The sequence below is a fragment of the Panthera leo genome, chromosome C1 (assembly GCF_018350215.1).
Source record: "Panthera leo isolate Ple1 chromosome C1, P.leo_Ple1_pat1.1, whole genome shotgun sequence".
In the NCBI taxonomy this organism is placed as follows: Eukaryota; Metazoa; Chordata; class Mammalia; order Carnivora; family Felidae; genus Panthera; species Panthera leo.
This window is the reverse complement of record NC_056686.1, coordinates 45357763-45363044: the sequence shown is the minus strand read 5'-3', so window position 1 is coordinate 45363044 and position 5282 is coordinate 45357763.

Genomic DNA, 5282 nt, shown 5'->3' with positions numbered 1-5282 from the left:
CCCCCACACTGGGTGTAGAGATTACTTAAAATCTTTTAAAAACACTTAAGAAGAGAAGGTGATTAGATTTGCATTATTTATTCATTAAAAAAACTTTTTAGTTTATTTATTTATTTTGAGAGAGAGAGAGAGAGAGAGAGAGAGCATGAGTCGGGTAGGGGCAGAGAGAGAGGGAGAGAGAATTCTACGCAGGCTCCTTGCTGTCAGTGCAGAGAGCCTGATGTGGGGCTCAAGCTCATGAACCATGAGATCATGACCTGAGCCAAAATAAAGAGTCAAACGCGTAGCCAACTGATTTGCATTTTAAAAAATTTACTCTAAGGCAAAAAAAAAAAAAAAGAAAGAAAGAAAAAAAAGTTACGCTCAGGCAACTTGATAAAACTGTCAAGAGCCTTAAGCAGTTTCATATAATTTGATCTAATAATTTTACTTCTAGGAATTTATAATAAGGACATAATCAGAGATAAAGACAAAAATTTATGTGCGAGAATGCATATCGAAGACTGTTTTATAATAATGAAATTATAAATAATCTAAATGTTAAATAATTGGAAAATGATTAAACGCATTATGATACATCCAAATGATAGAATATTTTAAATCAAATACATTCGACAACATTTAAAGGCATAGCAGGCATTCATAATAAAATGTCAATGCAAAAAGAAGAATTCAAAGTTTAAATACAATGGTTCTGGGTTTGGTTTATTTATTGATTTATTTTTAAGGTTTATTTATTTTGAGAGAGAGAGAGAAAGAACACAAACAGGGGAGGGACAGAAACAGCGAGAGAATCCACAGCTCAATCCCACCAATCTCAAGATCATGACCTTAGCTGAAGTCAAGAGTCAGATGATTAACCGACTGAGCCACTCAGGTGCCCCTGGTCTTGTTTTAAAAGAAAGAGAGAAAGGAAGAGAGGAAGAAAGGGAAGAACTACACCCGAATAAATAAATAACTGTACTTATCTCTGTGTGGAGGGATTATTGGTGATTTCTTTTCTGCTTTTCAAGTTTTTTCTGTACTTTCCAAATCTTTAGAATGGATATATAGCTTTTACAATTTAAAAATATTTTTTGAATTATCACTCTTATAGGCATGTACAGAATAGAGGCTTATGTAGGGCAGTAAGAAAAAAATGAGACAACTGATTGACTATTATACTAATCCAGGAGAGAAGGATAAGATTTTTAGCCAAGGCATAAGCAGAAGGGATATAGAGAAGCAGGGACAGGTTATAGAAATATCAAGAGTCAGCACTGAGAAGATCTCATTTTCTGTTAGATATGGGTGAAATCATCAAGAAGAAATCTGGTTTCTTACTTGGGCAATCAGGTGGAGTGTGTACTGATCTTAGAGAGAAACACAAGACAGGGAAAGGGCAGTTTGGGGGACAGAGTAGCAGAGATGAGGAGGTCTGCTTTTCATGTGCTGAATTTCAGGTGTTTGTGGGAGGTCGAGGTGAACACTTCCAGTGAATAACAGAAAAATAGGTTTGCGGTCCAGTTATCCATTCATTCAACAAATATTTATTGAGTATCTACTACATGCCACACAGTGTTTTAGTTCTCGGCATGTAGGAATGTACAAAACAAAATAGTGCTTGCATTCCAGTTGGGGGTTAGTAGGCTTTTTGGAGTCAACAACTGGCGGAGGTGGAGAAAGCCAGTAGAGGTGGATGAGACAAATGGTCCAGTGGGAGAGTGTAGAAAGAGACGCGTACTTATTGGGGATCACAGTCAGTCAGGCTACTTCTTTTTCATAGTGTAGGGAATCGAACCACTTTGGTAAGCATCTGCAAACCCCCTAAATATGACTACTTTCTGGCTGTAGTCAACTCCCAACCTAGCTGCCACTTCTGTGGGAGGTGGGCAAATCACTCTCTCTTAGATTTAGTTGTCGTATCTCTAGAATAGAAGTAATATGACTTTAACCTGCATCAGTGTAACTTTCCTACTTCAGGACCTCTGTACTCTCCATTCCTTCTGCCTGGAATGCCCTTCTTTTTGTTCTTCCCCTGCTTGGCTCCTTCTTGGCATGTAGGTCTCTCTTTAATACTTTTGCAGAGATGACTTCCATGATCCCCCCCCCCCCCCCCTCCCAGTATAAGTCAATATAAACCCAGGCCCTTGCTACTCCATACCCTCTTCTAATCAGGGCCTGGAATTTTACTGATTGTTGGTTCTCCCACACTCCTACCAGAATGTGCCATGAGAGTATGGATCAAGTCTGTCTTGTTCTTTGTGATAGTCCATCTCCTAGAACAGAGCCTGGCTCAGAGAAGGCAAGCAGTAATTTTTGAATTATTCTGCATTCAAATTTTGAACTATTTGAATAATTTGGAACAAGTAAATAAGGGATTTTCCAACTTTAGGAGTAAACATTAAAAAACAATTATTGAACATTTCCATGTGCCAAATACCTTGTTCAAGTGCTGGGGATGCAGAATCAAATATTTGCTTATTTGCAAACAGGTATACAATCTCATGAGAGATACAGACCTCTACAGAGCTATCTATCATAGGAGAGTGAATAAAGGTGAGCAGAGGTTTGAGTTGGTGTGAGGACCGATCTGGAGATGTGTTGTATGCTTGGAGAATGGAACCAGGTAGTCTCAGGGCTCCAAACTGGAACACTGGGATTGTGGTGTTAACTTGATATTCTGACCCACAGCTTTGATTGATGGAATAATAAATAGGACAGGAGAATGGGTCAACTTTGAAGTCTACAGTAGACCGTGAACCTGACATCTGTCTGGTAGGTCATATACAAATGTGTATGTAGAAACATAGCATCTTTTGAATTAAAAAAAAAATCCCATCTCAGTGTGAAATAAAATTCAGAGTTGGTATATACCTACAGTGGAATGTTATTCAGTCTTAACAAGGAAGGAAGTTCTGACATATGCTACAAATGGATGAACCTTGAGGAAATTGTGCTAAATGAAATAAACCAATCACAAGGACATACGAGATATGATCACCCTTATAGGAGTATATAGAATAGTCAAAGTAATAGAAACAAAGTAGAACGGCAGTTGCCGGAGACTGGGGGAGGAAAGAATAGAAAATTGTTTAATGGATATAGAATTTCAATTTTGTAAGATGAGAAACTTCTGGCAATTAGTTGTATAACAATGTGAATACACTTAACACTATTAAACTGTACACTTAAAAATGGTTAAGATGATAAACTTTATACTATGCATATCTTACTATATTTAAAAGTTAAAAAAAATAAAATAAAACTCATTGTGTGGCTGGTGATGCAGCCGTATCTGGATCTGTGTTATTCTGGTCTCCTGAGAAGTTAAAGAACTCAGAAAAGTCTGTGTTCCCAGTGAGAGCTCCTCCTGCTCCAGATTTTGTGGACCCCATGAAAGGGGAAAGGGGAAGCTAAGGCTCAGAGAGGTTGTGTAACTTGGGCAAGCTCACACTGTCAGCAGAGACTAGGTCCCATGAGTAGAACCCAAGTTTTTTTATTATTTTTTCTTATGTTTATTTATTTTGAGAGAGAGAGAGCGTGAGAGAGCATAAATGGGGGAGGGGCAGTGATAGAGGGGGACAGAGGATCCCAAGCAGGCTCCGTACTGACAGCAAAGAGCCCAGTGCCAGGCTCGAACTCACAAACTGTGAGATCACAACCTGAGCTGAGGTTGCTCAACCAACTGAGCCACCGGGGCACCCCAGAATCCAAGTTTTTGACTCCAGTTCAGTGCTCTTCCCATTCCACTGGCCATCAGGGTCAGGGTCGGCCTCTGCAGTCACTTCACATCCTGAAGCTGCCTGGAGACCACAGTTTTCTCCATAGCAGAGAATGCATTCCCTTGATGTCTCTGCCCAAATATCTAATAGGCACCTCACAATACCCTAAACTGAGCCCCTGATTTGTTATCCAATGATACAGTTTTGAAAACAATTTTTGATGGTAGTTCGCGATGTGGTTTTGGAACGTGCCTTAGAAGGAATTTGAAGAATTGAGTCACATTCTTACAACAAACTCTTTCCCCACATACTTATTTTTGAGAATAAGGTTTCTCACTGCTGACATCTGTAAATATGAAAAATAGGAACAGATTTGATGCTTAACCTTGTGCCATTCTAGCAATAAATATATGCCAATGGATATATGAACTGAGAAAATCCTCATAGATCTCATTATGAGATTCATTTCCAATAAAATTTTACTTTATACGTTTCAGAATTATTTTTAAAAATCCATAGTATATTTGTCGTTTTGGTCAATTGTGTACTACTGATAATTATTATAATTCAGATGGAATTTTCTTTTTAAATGTTTTAATGTTTATTTATTTTTGAGAGAGAGAGAGAGAGAGAGAGAGATAGAGAGAGAGCCCGTGAGCAGGGAAGGGGCAGAGAGAGAGAGGGAGACAGAACCTGAAGCAGGCTCCAGGCTCTGAGCTGTCAGCACAGGGCCCAATGATCCTGACCTGAGCCCAAGTCAGTCGCTTGACGGACTGAGCCCCCCAGGAACCCCCAGATGGAATTTTCTGATACTTTGAACCACATGGACACGGGAAGCGGAACATTTTATATTTCCATTTATATCCATGTTTTGTTAGATATATGGTATGATGAATAAAAGACTTTCAATCGAATAATCTGCAGTAGGCTAAGATTCTGGAAGGGAGGTAAATAGGATAAAAATAAGAGTTCAAGGAATAAAAGGAACTATGCAAAATTTCTGATTCTTTAAATCTTTCATTCTTGCAAGCAACAGAGTGCTATATTTAAATTCACTTGGATACACTTAAAATAGTAAGTGCCTTTATAATTCCAATATTTACAAATTGCCATAAATTATCATGTTTGCAACTATTTAAACTTAAAATGAACAATTTTAGACGTTAACTTAAAAATCGGTTTTGGAGTACATGATTCGTCTATATTCTTTCAGGCGCAGGTGAACCAAACAAGTTTGACGACCACTGGCATTAAGGGTTCTTGATGAGTTGCTCTGTAAAGGGGGCAAACGGGTAGGTAGCTGGAGGAAATTAGGGCACCAAGAGAGATTTTTGGTTTTTGGCTCGGCTTTGGTTTGCTTTTGTTTTTGAAGATAGGAGAAAACTCGTGAGCAGAGGGCAATGATTTGGAAGCAAGGGGCAAATGATGCGGGGGGGGGGGGGGGGGGGGGAGAAGTGAAGGGCATGCGCACAGAGAACCGGCGAAAGCAAGGCCTAGAAAAGGGCCGGGGCGACCCCGCAGACCACCAGGCGCGGGGGCGGGCAGAAGTCTGGCTGCCATAGACGAGGGGGTGGGGGA